The sequence below is a fragment of the Schistocerca nitens genome, chromosome 3 (genome assembly GCF_023898315.1).
Source record: "Schistocerca nitens isolate TAMUIC-IGC-003100 chromosome 3, iqSchNite1.1, whole genome shotgun sequence".
NCBI classification, from domain to species: domain Eukaryota; kingdom Metazoa; phylum Arthropoda; class Insecta; order Orthoptera; family Acrididae; genus Schistocerca; species Schistocerca nitens.
Genome location: NC_064616.1, coordinates 471,573,016 through 471,589,870, shown reverse-complemented (window position 1 = coordinate 471,589,870; position 16,855 = coordinate 471,573,016). Strand labels below are relative to the sequence as shown.

General features: G+C 43.0%; 1 protein-coding gene across 2 annotated transcripts in view; it reads left to right on the top strand.

Moving 5' to 3' along the window:
- The window catches only part of LOC126248401 (1-acyl-sn-glycerol-3-phosphate acyltransferase alpha-like), an 824,096-nt gene that overhangs the window by 677,090 nt on the left and 130,151 nt on the right, over positions 1–16,855 (top strand). For both annotated transcript variants that reach the window (XM_049949347.1, XM_049949348.1), the window contains exon 4: positions 4,008–4,051. The gene's annotated coding sequence lies outside the window, so the exon portion shown is untranslated. The remainder of the gene's footprint in view (positions 1–4,007; positions 4,052–16,855) is intronic.

Here is a 16,855-nt window from a genome sequence, read left to right as displayed (position 1 = left end):
GTAAATAACGGATGAGAGTACTCACAATTTATTCGTGGGAAGTCCAGACCAGGGTTAAATGGACGACCCAACGTTCTTAGCCGTATCAAAATAAAACGTCGAAGGAACGGTTGTAAGGTATTAAAATCGGCAGAACGATAGAGTCCACCACATCGGATAGCAAGAGATCGTACAGTAAAAAAGTCAAGAGAACTAATAGGGTCTAAAAATGTAGGATGAAAATGAAGGTAATTAATAAAACGGGAATATAATTAGACAAACTACCCGCCAGGGTAGCCGAGATCACTAATGCACTGCTTCCTGGACTCGGGTAGGCGCGCCGGTCCCGGATCGAATCCGCCTGGCGGATTAACGACGAGGGCCGGTATGCTGGCCAGCCTGGATGTGGTTTTTAAGCGGTTGTCCACATCCCACTAGGTGAATACTGGGGCGGTCCCTACGTTCCGCCTCAGTTACACGATTCGCAGATATTTGGATACGTTCGCACTACTTCATGGCTTACACTAGACGCAGACAGCTGCGGTACACTAATTCAGTCCCAGGGGTTCGGGGTGGCGACAGGAAGGGCATCCGGCAACCGTATGACACAAACACCGCCACATCCATAGCAGCAGGGCCGACCCCGCGATGGAGCGGGTAAAGGGCCAAAGAAAATGATGAGTATGATTAGATAAACTCACCGCTGGGGGAGCAACATAATGCGGAATAGACTCGTGTGGCAGTAGAATACGGTGGTAGGCCGGCAGAAAAACAAATCAAATAAAAACCACGGTAGTCCGCAGCTCGTGGTCGTGCGGTAGCGTTCTCGCTTCCCACGCCCGGGTTCCCGGGTTCGATTCCCGGCGGGGTCAGGGATTTTTTCTGCCTCGTGATGACTGGGTGTTGTGTGCTGTCCTTAGGTTAGTTAGGTTTAAGTAGTTCTAAGTTCTAGGGGACTGATGACCATAGATGTTAAGTCCCATAGTGCTCACAGCCATTTGAACCATTTTTTTTTTGAAAAACCACGATAAAAACGAAAACCTAAAATAAAAATAGAGCATTAATAGTCAATAAAGATAGATTAGGTGAGAATAGATAGAGAGAAACAGACTAAGCATAACACGCTGAAAAGAGAAGAAGGGAGATATTAAGGTTCAAATGGCTCTGAGCACTATGGGACTTGACATCTGTTATCATCAGTCCCCTAGAACTTAGAACTACTTAAACCTAACTAACCTAAGGACATCACACAACACCCAGTCATCACGAGGCAGGGAAAATCCCTGACCCCGCCGGGAATCGAACCCGGGAACCCGGGCGCGGGAAGCGAGAACGCTACCGCACGACCACGAGCTGCGGACAGGAGATATTAAGGAACTTAACAGAATGTTAAACTCAGCAGTCACGTATCCGCAACAAACGCAGGCGAGGGCTGGTGCGAAGTGGCCGTGCGGTTAAAGGCGCTGCAGTCTGGAACCGCAAGACCGCTACGGTCGCAGGTTCGAATCCTGCCTCGGGCATGGATGTTTGTGATGTCCTTAGGTTAGTTAGGTTTAACTAGTTCTAAGTTCTAGGGGACTAATGACCTCAGCAGTTGAGTCCCATAGTGCTCAGAGCCATTTGAACCATTTTTGAACCAAGGGCTGGTGCTACATTGAGCGCGCGGGGACAAGAAAACGACCGGAAAGACCAGCGCTCACAGACTAGGAAGTAAGCGACACCACGCAAAGCGTACCACAAACAACGAATGCTGCGAATGACCGCGACGGAGAAAGTTCGATAGCGTCCTCACATAGCTGATTAATACGGGGATGGCAAAATATAATCCAACATGGAACACGAAATAATCTGTATAGAAAATAAAAGGCATGAAACACAACCAGTAATATCGCCTTAGAATAAGGATGAAAACGTTTAGTTAAACAAGGTAAGAAATGTAAAAGGAATGTGAAGAAGAGAGAGGCCTGGAGGAAAATAGAAAAAGTGACTGTATGATAATGAAAGGGAATTAAGCCATATGTAAGTGCGGGAAAAACAAAAGGAAACAGGAAATGGGGCGAAAATATCTAACATAAAAATTATAGCATTGTAATGCTAAAATATCAATAAAACTAAGTAATCCTATTTAGACAGTCGAAATTTGCGAGAAGATTGCAATGATTCAATTAAGTCTGATCATGTAATGTGTGATGTGCGAGACGATTCTTACAATGCATTATCTGAGTTTCTTCCAAAACATTTAACGTTTGACCTTTATTGGCATGGTGTAAAATTTTTAGATTATTCGGCAAAATCAGTCCTCTGACTGAAGACCACAACATTAATGGTCGATGTCCAACATGTCTCTTCTTGATATGCTTTAATTTTCGCAGTACATTGTATAATATTGTTTTATGTTAAATTATGTTTGTCATGTGCTATTAAAGTGAATATATAAAGCTGTACGAGATGATTTCTCATTCAGTTACCTGATTAAGACCTTCGGCACTTTAATTTTTAAGCCGGCCGCGGTGGTCTCGCGGTTCTAGGCGCGCAGTCCTGAACCGCGCGACTGCTACGGTCGCAGGTTCGAATCCTGCCTCGGGCATGGATGTGTGTGATGTCCTTAGGTTAGTTAGGTTTAAGTAGTTCTAAGTTCTAGGGGACTGATGACCACAGCTGTTAAGTCCCATAGTGCTCAGAGCCATTTCTTTAATTTTTAAGTATGACGAACTTCTCGAACGAAAACAGGAACAGTTGATGTCACTAGTCGAAAGAGGTGTGTTAAGGTTCTGAAACTGTAGCTAGTAACAAGAAAGTACAACACAGCTTACAGTTTAGTTGCTGCTTAGATAAGTAACATTACACTCTCGAACAGAAAAATGAGGCAACTTTTCTATATTCTCAGCGTGTCAAGGAATTTTTTTGGTCATTAACTGCGAGTTCTGTAAGAAGCACATGTAATGCTTGATGCAGGTTTCTTGGAGAACAATTTTGTACCCGTTTTCTTTGTATTAGGTGTTTAATGACTTCCTCGTCCTGTTACAGGATATACTTTGCTGTAAGATGTATTTCTCGGTTCGTCCTTCGCTCTCATCATCTTGCAGTCCGCACTCCACAGCAGTCGACAGTTAACTACCAAAAAGAAAACGGCTTAAACGTACATTCGCCCACTTGTCATTTGCGCCTTTAATACAGCTACAAAATGATTCATCACGTGACCAAATTACTAGCCTAATGTGACCCAACCTTCAAAGATTTTGATCCGCATACCGTCGTAAGGTGCCCCGGGAAGTTCATTGCAGCGCTTCTGTGGTAGCATACAGAATCGTCATGTAATAGTTTGAAAGCGATGAAAATTTTCATCGCTGCTATCACAGCTATCTCTGTTCCGCCATCTCTTTCTCTCTATTTCCGACATTGCTTCCACTCATCCCTCCTTCTCCTCCTCCTCCTCCTCCTCTTCTTCTTCTTCTTTTCATCCCTCTTCTACCCCTCAACCAGCAAGCACAAAGCATTACGTCCCTTCTGTACGTATCAGGGAAGTCATATACCTGATGCGAAACGTGAAGTAGTATTAGAATGCGTTTGTTTTAGATTTTGTCATTTTTCATGGAGCCTGCACGATCCATCAAATCGAAAATGGATCTGACAGACGGGGATAGGCACTAATCCAATGAGGGATGAGACCGAAGAGAGTGAATTGTGATGTCACGACACAGATGGCCCGTTGGAGAGTATGATGTAGCGAAATTACCGCTCGCTAGCGAACGCACGTTTTAGCTTGAGTAGGAATGGTGGCGGAAGGGATTTGGGGGGGGGGGGGGCGCTGCCTGTCAGTCACGCTGAGGTCAGCGAGTTATGCACATCGCGTGACCTTTCCTATAATCGGATTACCAATTACCAACGCTACGCGATAACGCCCGTTGTTTTTCGGAAATTTCACTGCCATCAAGCACATCTGCAATTACAGTAACGCTCAGTGTTTATTATCATCAAATATTCCTCATGAATGTGATAAATATCTGACACATTCTCTTTTGTTCCAGGATATTCCTCCGTAAGCAGATAGCTGAAAGCGTCTTATACAAAGGTAAGCAGTAAAATAGTGTCAATAAATCTAAAATCCTAATTCACATTACACAGAATATTCACTATCTACATTGGGATTCTTCCATTGAATCTAAGCCTGAGATCTGCTTTTCATACAACTATTTTTATGTGGTTATTCCATTTTGAGTCGCTCCTTACGATTACTCCTATATATTTTACGGTCGTTACAGTTTCTAGTTCCGGCAGCTGGGGCGGAGTGGTTCTAGACGCTTCAGTCCGGAACCGCGCTTCTGCTGTTTTCGCAGGTTCGAATCCTGCCTCGGGCATGGATGTGTGTGATGTCCTTAGGTTAGTTAGGTTTAAGTAGTTCTAGGTCTAGAGAGCTGATGACCTCAGATGTAAAGTCCCATAGTGCTTAGAGCCATTTGAACCATTTTTGAACAGTTTCTAGTGATATATCTCCAATAGTGTAATCGAAAAGTAATGGATATTTCCTCCTATTTATACGTTCCATTGATGGTGAACCGCCAGTCTCTTAGATCCTCTGCAGTTACTAGATGTTGCCGCGTGCCAAGTAAATAGGTAAAATTGTGGCCTTGGCGTAGTGCAGCAGTTGTTCTTACCATTTTACTGTCCTACTCTGCGGGCTTGATTTGTCACGTTCCAGATATTTCCACACCAGAAAAATCGGAAGTGGTCTCTGAATACCGTAAGTATCCAGCGACAGTAAGCACAAGCACATGGAAACACGTTGAAGACATAAATTTTATTGAGGTGCAATGTGTAAGAACCGCCCTCCACCTCCCCCCCGTCATTTTAATAATTTCCCTTACTTCTTGCAAGGAAAAGCTGTCTTCCCTATATTAGGCAATCGGACTCAAGTTCAGTACGACATCTAAAAGGGGAATCTTTCGCCCAGGAACATGAGCCTAACTAATTAGCTCTGACCGTGTTCCGAGTGCCAAATGTCCTTTCACTCCTTTCCACCTCCTGAACATAAATCTTTAGTTCTTTCCAAGTAATTATCACTAAGACAAAGACTGAATATTGAAACTCGATCTTTTTATTGTTAAAGCAAATGATATCACACTTATATTCCCTATCTGCCCTAACTCTTTCATACTAACAAGCACTTTCACACAGGCAGAGACAATCATTGCCGCTATAATCCTCGTAATTAGGCATTCGCTCCATCGTTCCGTCTTATAACTTCGCTCGCTACAGCCAGAATGACTTCCCGCGTCCCGCATAACGACCGGCGCCAAAACTCTCACTGCTTCTAGAACAGTGGCTCCCAATCTGGGAGTAATTGCCCTCTGAGGGGTAAAATTTAATTTTCTGAAGGGTGAAAATTAAAAGATTCAATTCTGTTTCAGTCAAAAGATCATTGTTATTATCACAGTTTTGTAGTCTCTGATATTGATTATACAAGTTATCAACAATTACTTTTCCTCAGTTAGCAGAATCAACGCGGTGTAGGTAGCAGTTCTTTAAGTAGTCCACCCACTATACGCATATGTTGTGCTTTGTTCCGTATCTCGCTGATGATAAAAGTGTGACGTATACGTAAAAAAATGCTAAATATCTCAAGAAAATGTCTTTTCCAAGTTGTAGATAATAACTGCAGTAGTCCAGAAATTGCTTCATTACTCTCTTCGAGACAGATAAATGAATTAATTGAGAGTACGACACAGCAGTAACTACATAACAGCTACTATAGTGCTGTGCTCTGTGTTATTATTATTATTATTATTATTATTATTATTATTATTATTACTAGAGTGCTTAGCCACAAAGCATTAACAGCCTTAAGTCGTCCATTTTCTGCCAGTTCAGAAGTAAGAAGTGCGGCAATCAAGTGATTTACAAACTGTAAGTATAGTGCACGTATCTGAACCTGTTTGATTTTAAATGGTGTTGCAATGTGCGGGTCAACCAAGTGCCGCAATGGAGAAGAGTAATGCAGGGGAAGTACGTTTTGTAACAAGTGTTTACCCTCATTGCGGATAGTTCGCTTTCTTATCTGAAAAGGAATTGTTAGTGAGATAGTTAGTTAGTTGGTAGCGTGTTCGATTGATCAGTCGCACGGTACGGTAGCCTTTATGATGTGGAATGTGTCAAGTCCACAAGCAATGCAAATATGAAATAAATTTTTTTTAATACAATACAGACTTAAAGATTAATATTTCTATTATTTACCCCATTCCCTTAAATGACACAAAATGCGTATACTATATTTATAGATTTATTTATTCCTATTGAAGAATTCATCTATAGTATAGAAGGAGTTGTCAAGGAGATATGATTTCAGTTTATTTTTGAAGCCATTACTGCTGTCTGTCAGACACTCTATTTCATCTGGTAATTTGTCGAAAATTTTTATAGCAGCATATTTTACCCCTTTCTGTGCCAAAGATAGGTTGAGTAAAGGATAGTGTAAGTCTTTCTTTTTCCTGGTATTATAATCATGAATGTCACTGTTGTTTTTTAACTAGTCCATGTTGTTGAGAACAAATTTCATTTAGTGAGTAAATGTACTGTGAAGCTGTTGTAAGAATTCCCAATCTTTTAAAAAGATGCCTACAAGATGGGCGACTATGAACCCCACACATTATTCTAACCACTTTCTTTTGAGCAGTGAATACTTTTTGTCTAAATGTTGAGTTACCCCAAAATATTATTCCGTATGGCATCAGAGAGTGAAAGTATGCAAAGTATGTTAGCTTAGTAATTTCTGTATGCTCATAACTGGTAATTATTCTGATTGCAAAGTTGCTGAACCTAGTCGCTTTAGAAGATCCAAAATATGTGAGTAGCACTTGCGACGCACCATGAATTCCTTTGTCACTCACTCTAAAACACACACACACACACACACACACACACACACACACACACACACACACACAAACTAACTATCTTTAATCTTTCATCATTTTAAAAATAAAGGTATTCCAAGAAAAGTCTTTATTTCTTAGTTAGGTGCTAAAGTTGGTGCTAATGTGGGTGGGAGGGGAGCGGCGGGGCGGCGGGCAGGGGTACTAGCTAATGTCTGATTGCACTTAGTAGCAGTGGTCTAAGAAAGATTGGGAACCACTGTTCTATAATGATGGTGATTCCCCGAATCAGCTTCACTGTCTCAAAGAGACAGTGGCGCGGAAGGGTACAGTCGTTACTGAAACAGCATCGACAGTACCCTCACAAATGCGATAGAAACCTGTGTCAAATATTGTAGCATTGAGGTTCAGTTGACCCATCCAATATTCAGCTTTTTTTTTCTACCACATTTCACAAGATTGTACTCTCTTCTAGTGTGTACTGTTTATTGTCCACATTTCCTTTCCGTGAAGTATTTCATTCGACACAAATACTTTCAGAAAGAACTTCATAACACTTCAGTTCATATCCGATATAATTATTTTTTTGCTTTTTCAGAAACATTGTTGATGCTGTTTCCAGACTGCATTTTATATGCTCTCCACTTGGACCTTCGACAGTTATTTTGCTGTCCAAATATCGAAACTCATCTACCACTTTTAGTTTCTCATTTCGGGCTTGTTTTCCCTCAGCAGTCTGATTTAGTTCGACTACATTCCATCACCCTTGTTTTACTTTCTTTGATGTTTATTTTATCGCCTCTTTTCAAGACGCTATCCATTTCACTATACAGATCTTTCAGGCCTTTTGTGTTTTAGTGAAAGTGTTCCCTCTGCAACTTAAAACGTAATAGGTGATGGGAAAACTTATTGTAGTAGGTCAACGCAAGAAACGTCACGGTTTCAGCGGAGCTATGAACCATAGTTCATTGTGTTATTCTCAAAAGAGCTACATCAAAGAGAGAAAATTTTTAAATGAAACAGTAGTAGTTTCTGTCATGCACTGGAATCATTGAAACCAGCTGTGTACAAGTCACGTTTAGTTTGGGACCTACAATCCTTCAAAATTTCAGGGGCGGACACCACACTCTGTACATATACATAACTGTGTGGTGGTGGATGTTCTGGCGGCGGAACGTTGATTTAAATGAGGTGTTTAAATGTGTGTCCATGTCCCTCAATGAATAACGCAATGCACTACCTAAAGGAACTGCGGACGAGATGTTGCGTGGCCGGTGTCACGAAGCGACATGCTGCGCCGTTTTAGATCATCTGGGGTTGTGGGCTCAGTGACATAAACAAGATTCTTTAGATATCACCACAAAAAGAAATCTACTGGTGATCAATCGAGCGACCGTGCGAGCCACTCATGAGGACAACGGCGCCCCAATCATCTTCCAGGAAATCTGTTGTTCAGTTCTTCTAAAACAGCATGAGCAGAATGGGCTGAATGACAATCGTGCTGCATCCACATATGGACGCTCATGTCTAGACACACATGTTCAAAGAGAGAACCCAAACTCCTCGCCCCCCTGTGGGTCTGGGGGAGAATAGGCCCGAGGTATTCTTGTCTGTCGTAAGAGGCGACTAAAACGAGTCTCTCACTTTTCGGCCTTATAAGTTCAGGTCCTATTTTATGGTTCGAAATACCACTTTCCAAATTCTGAAGAAATGCGGGCCATATGGGGAAGGACGCCGTAGTGGTGCATGAGTTATCCATAGTTACCTTAGATTCGATCTCCTGAACCTCTTGTCATGGCTTTGCATTTCCGCCTGCAATTCAACTATTTGGCTGAGGACACTTGACGGGGTATTTCATCTTCTTCCGTTGTCTCCTGTCCTCTGTCGCTCCCATGACAATATTGAATTCCTTTGCGCCCAATATCCAGCACGGTAGCCAGTCCGTTGTGGCGGGGCCGTCAAATACCCATTTGGATGATTTAAATTGATTTGGACACAGCTAGTTTAAATGATAGCAGGCATGATAGAAACAATTATTGTTCTGCTTAAAAAGTTGTATCTCTTTGCTGTCACTCTTTGGAAAATAATAAACTGTGGTCATAGCTCCGCAGAAAGTCTCACGTTCCTTATGTTGACCTACCGCAATAAATTTTCCCATCGCCTATTAGTTTGTAAGCTACAGACGCAAACAGTTTCATTGAAACAACATGCAAAGTGTCCCACTCAAACCTCTCTGATTCCAAGGACCCAGGAGAGAAAACCACAGTAGATACGACAGTGAAAAATGCACCACATTGTAGAGAATCTCAAAGAATTTATATTCCCGCGTCAGAAGTGCCAAGTATCGTAGGCAGAGTGCAGCATGGTCTCATGAAGTGAAAATGGCGACTACACAGCAGCGCGCGCAAACAGTAGTGTGGTTTGCAGAAACAAAATCGCCGGTAACTGTGCAAAGAAATTATCGTCGTGTGTATGAATGTGATCCACCTGATGTGAAAACAATTAAGGAATGGTATAGAAAGTTTCTGGCAACAGGATGTGTTCTGAAACATTCTGCCAGTGCATGTTACGGAGTTTCAGAAGAGACAATGGAGGACATCAGACAAACGTTTCTCAGAAGCCCACGTAAGTCAATTCGTCAAGCATCTAGCCAAGTTGATATACCGCGATCAACATTGCATCGTGTATTTCACCAGCGTCTTCGTATGTTTTCTTACAAAGTGCAAATTCTGCAACATCTGACGCCGAACGACAAACCACGCCTACAATAATTTGATGCAGATGTGCTGCAGCATATTGTTATGGATGCCAGCCTCCTGGAAAGATGTTTATTCTCAGGTGAGGCAACCTTCCATCTATCAGGAACGGCTAATAGGCATAATGTTCGGATTTGGCGTTCGCCAAATCCGCACATTGTCATTCAACATGTTCGTGATAGCCCCAAACCAAACTGGTTCGGGCTAATGCACGACATGATTGTTGGACCGTTCTTCTTTGCGGAACAAACAGTGAATGAGTCAATGTGTCTGGACATGTTGGAGCAGTTTGTGTATCCTGAGATCCAAGACTTACAACCCAAAATCGTTTTTCAACAAGATGGAGCTCCACCGCATTGGTCAACATCTGTTTGCAAGTCGTTGGATCGGACGCGGAGGACCCAATGCCTGGCCACCACACTCACGTGACATCAGGTGGGGATTCGTGAAGGACCGCGTGTATGCGACCAAAGCGGACGATATTCCTACGTTGCGACATTGTATCACTAATTCGATTGCAACAATAATGTTACCAAGAACTTGGCAAGAAATTGAATATAGACTCGATATTCTTCGTGCTGCAAATGTCTCACATGTAGAGGTGTATTGATGATAAATAAATAAATTCTCTGAGATGCTCTTCAATGTGGTGCATTTTTCATTGTCGTGTCTACTGTGTCTTTTTTTCCTGGGTCTTTGAAATCAGGGAGGTTTGAGTGGGACAAAAAAATGGTTCAAATGGCTCTGAGCACTATGGGACTTAACATCTGTGGTCATCAGTCCCCTAGAACTTAGAACTACTTAAACATAACTAACCTAAGGACATCACACACATCCATGCCCGAGGCGGGATTCGAACCTGCGACCGAAGCAGTCGCGCGGTTCCGGACTGAGCGCCTAGATGAGTGGGACACCCTGTATACTCGTATGTGTATGTATATAAGGACGATCAAAAAATTTCCCTCTGAGGGCGTAGTTGGAGCGTATATGCTACGTAGCGCGACTCCGATTCGGGTATACAAGCGCTGATATGACGCTGATATGAAGTAAAGGGCTCAGTGTGGCAACGGTCTCTTTCTGGCGTGCGTGTGGTAAATTCAGAAACATGAGCTGTGGCGAATTTATTACCAAATACGTCCAAACAGGACGAACGTACTGTTATTCTATTCTTGGCTGCTGAAGGACAGACACCGGTAGACATCCATTGGCTACTGAAGAATGTGTATAGGGCAGCATGTCTGTTGTGGAATGGTGCGACAAGTGGAGCTACTACTCATGATAACGCACGTCCCCATGTAGCAAATGTAACGCAGAAGTTAGGCCAACTCAAGTGGGAGACACTTGAGCACTCGCTCCATAGTCCCAACCTCATCCAATGCGATTATCACGCATTCGGTCCCTTCAAAAACGCATTAAGGAGTCGAAGATTCCCGTCGGACGAGGATGTGCAGAAGGCAGTTGCGGACGTCTTCACGCAGCAGGACACGGCGTATTGTTGTTGTTGTTGTTGTTGTTGTTGTTGTTGTGGTCTTCAGTCCTGAGACTGGTTTGATGCAGCTCTCCATGCTACTCTATCCTGTGCAATCTTCTTCAACTCCCAGTACCTACTGCAGCCTACATCCTTCTGAATCTGCTTAGTGTATTCATCTCTTGGTCTCCCTCTACGATTTTTACCCTCCACACTGCCCTCCAATGCTAAATTTGTGATCCCTTGGTGCCTCGAAACATGTCCTACCAACCGATCCCTTCTTCTAGTCAAGTTGTGCCACAAACTTCTCTTCTCCCCAATCCTATTCAATACCTCCTCATTAGTTACGTGATCTACCCACCTTATCTTCAGCATTCTTCTGTAGCACCACATTTCGAAAGCTTCTATTCTCTTCTTGTCCAAACTAGTTATCGTCCATGTTTCACTTCCATACATGGCTACACTCCATACAAATACTTTCAGAAACGACTTCCTGACACTTAAATCTATACCCGATGTTAACAAATTTCTCTTCTTCAGAAACGCTTTCCTTGCCATTGCCAGTCTACATTTTATATCCTCTCTACTTCGACCATCATCAGTTATTTTACTCCCTAAATAGCAAAACTCCTTTACTACTTTAAGTGTCTCATTTCCTAATCTAATTCCCTCAGCATCACCCGATTTAATTTGACTACATTCCATTATCCTCGTTTTGCTTTTGTTGATGTTCATCTTATATCCTCCTTTCAAGACACTGTCCATTCCTTTCAACTGCTCTTCCATACAGTAAAGCTGCATGTCCTCGGGAAAAATTACGGCTGTAGTTTCCCCTTGCTTTCAGCCGTTCGCAGTACCAGCACAGCAAGGCCGTTTTGGTTAATGTTACAAGGCCAGATCAGTCAATCATCCAGACTGTTGCCCCTGCAACTACTGAAAAGGCTGCTGCCCCTCTTCAGGAACCACATGTTTGTCTGGCCTCTCAACAGATACCCCACCGTTGTGGTTGCACCTACGGTACGGCCATCTGTATCGCTGAGGCACGCAAGCCTCCCCACCGACGGCAAGGTCCATGGTTCATGGGGGGGACGGCGTATTACTAAACTATATATCGGTGACCATGCAGCTCGTTAGAATGAAATTACAATGAAATGAATGCCCCTAGCTGCATACAGGCGTTGATATAAGTCGACGGGGACAGTTGAAAATGTATGCCCCGACCGGGACTCGAACCCAGGATCTGCTTACATTGCAGACGCTATATCCATCTGAGCCACCGAGGACACAGAGGATAGTGCGACTGCAGGGACTTACCGCTGACAAGCCTCCCGTGAGACCCACAATTCCAACTTATTGTCCCGCACTATATTAATAGTGCCCCCTCCCATTATACACATTACTCGCGGCTTTTTTCCGATTCTCGTAAGAGATCGGGCACTGTTTGTGCATCCGCACAGAATAAAATTGTCAAATGGGCGGTGAGCCTTATATATATGGCTCACCAGCCATTTGACCATCTTATTCTGTGCGGATGCACAAACAGTGTCCGATCTCTTACGGGAATCGGCAAAAAGCCGCGAGTAATGACTATAATGGTTCAAATGGCTCTGAGCACTATGGGACTTAACTGCTGTGGTCATCAGTCCCCTAGAACTTAGAACTACTTAAACCTAACTAACCTAAGGACATCACACACATCCATGCCCGAGGCAGGATTCGAACCTGCGACCGTAGCGGTCACGCGGCTCCATACTGTAGCGCCTAGAACCGCACAGCCACTCCGGCCGGCAATGACTATAATGGGCAGGGGCACTATGAATATAGTGCGGGACAATAAGTTGGGAATGCGGGTCTCCCGTTGACTTATATCAACGCCTGTATGCAGCTAGGGGTATGTATTTCATTGTAATTTCATTTTACTAAACTGACATCTTCAACCTGATGTGTCAGTGGGATTATTGCTGCAGTGCTCATGGCGGTTTTGCTTGATTAGCATACGGATTCTCGACTGTACGGCCTTTGAACGGAAACTCTTTGATCGCTCCGTATACTATGATAGAGCCCCGATAGCTTGCTCAGTAGAAATGCCCTTTGGAAATGAGTTGGTATACAGTTTTACCTAAATATCACGTATATCCTTGCCATCCAACATGTGTGTATGTATGGGAAAGCCACCATGATGGCGCGTTGCCGGCCGGAGTGGCTGAGCGGTTCTAGGCGCTACAGTGTGGAACCGCGCGACCGCTACGGTCGCAGGTTCGAATCCTGCCTCGGGCATGGATGTCCTTAGGTTAGTTAGGTTTAAGTAGTTCTAAGTTCCAGGGGACTGATGACCTGAGAAGTTAAGTCCCATAGTGCTCAGAGCCATTTGAACATTTTTTTTTTTTTCATGGCGCGTTGGCCATGAATGAATGCGTAAGAATTCCCAAAGATTGCCACAGATTAGTCTCCTGTTCACCCCCTCGTGTACTAGTCTGCTTCCCACAGTTGGAAAGGCAGTGAGTCCGTAAGAACACACTACGAACTTTGAGGGGAACCAGAATGTTTGTACGGGTGGTTGCCATTGTGTAGGACTCACAAGGGAACATCCCCATCGCACCCCCCTCAGATTTAGTTATAAGTTGGCCCAGTGGATAGGCCTTGAAAAACTGGACACAGATCAATCGAGAAAACAGGAAGAAGTTGTGTGGAACTATGAAAAAAATTAGTAAAATATACAAACTGAGTAGTTCATGCGCAACATGTGCAACATCAAGGAAATAGTAGCAAAAGGAGCGCCGTGGTCCCGTGGTTAGCGTGAGTAACTGCGGAACGAGAGGTCCTTGGTTCAAGTCTTGCCTCAACTGAAAATTTTACGTTCTTTATTTTCGCAAAGTTATGATCTGTCCGTTCGTTCATTGACGTCTCTGTTCACTGTAAGAAGTTTAGTGTCTGTGTTGTGTGACCGCACCGCGAAACCGTGCGATTAGTAGACGAAAGGACGTGCCTCTCCAATGGGAACCGAAAACATTTGATCGCAAGGTCATAGGTCAACCGATTCCTCCACAGGAAAACATCTGATATATTCTATACGACACTGGTGACAGCATGTGCGTCACATGACAGGAATATGTTGTCGACCCACCTAACTTGTACACTTAGCGAATGGGTAAAAAGATTCTTCTACCTTGCCCGATTTAGGTTTTCTTGTGGATGTGATAATCACTCCGAAAAAAGTGATGAAAACATAAGAGTTTGTCACATAAACTGAAAATAAAAATTTAAACTTTTCGCTCGAGGGAAGACTTGAACCTAGGACCTTTTGTTTGGTAGCTGCTCTCGCTAACCACGGGACCAAGGCGCTCCGTGACACCCATTGTCCTTGATGTTGCCTATCTTCGCATGGACTACTCAGTTTGTATAGTTTACTAATTTTTTTCATAGTTCCACACAACTTCTTCCGGTTATCTCGATTGATCTGTGTTCATTTTTTCAAGGCCTATCCACTGTGCCAACTTATAACTAAATCTGAGGGGGGTGCGATGGGGAGGTTCCCTTGTCAGAAAGTTTGTCTAGCTGCGCGTTAGGGTATGTGACCTGTCTCCCCTCGCTCGCGACCCTTCCCGCGCATATTCAGAGGTAAGCAGTTCTCTCTCCATTATCTTCAGGCTTCATGCATTGACGTATTTAGTCTGGCTTTTAGCGTGGTGTAACTATTTTTATTCCAGGATTATGTCTCCCTGTTCGGCTGTTTTGTTAAATTTACAGTACGTCACGTTCATATTTCAATACTAATCAGCAAGAGTCGAATTTATCTAGAATCTGGTTTTTAATTATTCATGTTCCACCACACGTTTGTAATCTGTCGTACAGAGTAGGAATATTCAATTATTGTTCACTCGTTTACTTGAGTACCTGTCATACAGTTGGCTGATGAAATCTACTCTCTCTTATCTTTTTCTTTTTTGTGAAGTCCCACATCAAATAAAGTAGCTTCTCACTAATGATTTGGAATATTCGTGGCAGGTTCTTCTGCAACTACGCTGCTTTGCCTCTGTTCTCTTCTATCACAGAAATTCGTGCCCCTTGTTTTCACCTGTAGTAGTGTGTGCAGTGATATTTGTGGACTCGTTTTACTATGGAAGATAATCTCGAATCTAGTCGTCCACCTGCGCTTAGTACGCAAACACATGTTGTACGCCGCATGTCGAATAAATATAGTTTAGCGCGTTTCGTAATACTGTTCCCCGCTTAATGAATATCCGTTCGTATATCCTTTCCGCCAGTGTGATGGATTTATCCGATTTTAAAGATTATTTTTTCGCCATTTGTTTAATTCTTTCTCGCGTGGATTGATTTCGGAGGTTACAAGTCATCAGTGAGGATAGAGCCTTTTCTCGTAGCCGTCACAGTAATGAATATCCCCTTTGGTATTTGAGAATATGGTGCTTTTCCTGTTGTTTGATTGTGGATCGTACTGTGTAATAAGTGTTTATGAATATCGTCTCCTATAAATGTTCCTGACGATGAACAAGTGTTCACTCCCTCATTCATTTACGTTACTTCTATTGTGTAAATTATGCTCTGTGTATGCAGATTACGGGCACGTGTGATAAATTTCGTGTAATATATTGAAGGTGCTTATTGGGTCCGCCAGAGAACCGTCATGTGTCAAGATCCCAACGCATGCCTTTCTGATGTATTAATTAATTGAATTTCGAAAGAAATAATCCGCACTGGCTGTAGAATATTTTTTAAGTCACGACCGGTTTCGCGCCACTAGAAGACGCATCCTCAGGTGATAAAATGTCTTTTTAACAGTTCGTCGCCGAAAGATAGTTGCCCTAGGGCCACTCTCCATGATTCACGTCATATTGTAAACAAATGTCGCTGTAAATGCGGTATTCATTATTTAAATCGGAGGGGATAGCAGAAACACGTCACAAGCAGGAAGGTGGTACTAACCGCTATCACAGCGGTCGGTACTCTTAATTTCGTGGTAACATTTACGAAAACAACATCGTGAAATTGTCAGAAACCTGGAGCACCAAAACACTACATAAGATAACCATTTGCATAAAAACAACAGGATTGTATTACATGACAGTAGAAGCACATAGACACGAATTATACAAGCAATATTATATAGCTGATCAGAACAAAGGTATGACCTACAGAATACCAAAGAAGCAAACAGCCTGTAACTGTGTAGCATAGTTGACTCAACTGTCAATACAGCTGCACGAAGCGTCATTATGAAATAGTCCGCCCCCGGTAGCTGAGTGGTCAGCGCGACAGAATGTCTATCCTAAGGGCCCGGGTTCGATTCCCGGCTGGGTCGGAGATTTTCTCCGCTCAGGGACTGGGTGTTGTGTTGTCCTAATCATCACCATTTCATCCCCATCGACGCGCAAGTCGCCGAAGTGGCGTCAAATCGAAAGACTTGCACCAGGCGAACGGTCTACCCGTCACACGCCATTTCATTTCATTTCATTATGAAATAAACCTCAATAATTCGACAACTAAATAAATAACTGCTCCAGCAAAAAGTTTAACATATACTACAGCTCCAACAGCATCAAAGGAGCTACAGTTTTACAGCAACTGAGTCATCGATGTCATATGGATATCAAGACCATCTGATGTACGTAGCAAAAGATAATTCAGTAATAGGTTAACTTATCTACTTAAAAACTTGAAATATTGTACCAAACTATGCAGTTTTCACAGATAATCTGAAGATGGCGATCACGCCGAAATAGGCCTATAGTAATAAACAATATTATCAAACTCAGCACCGTGTT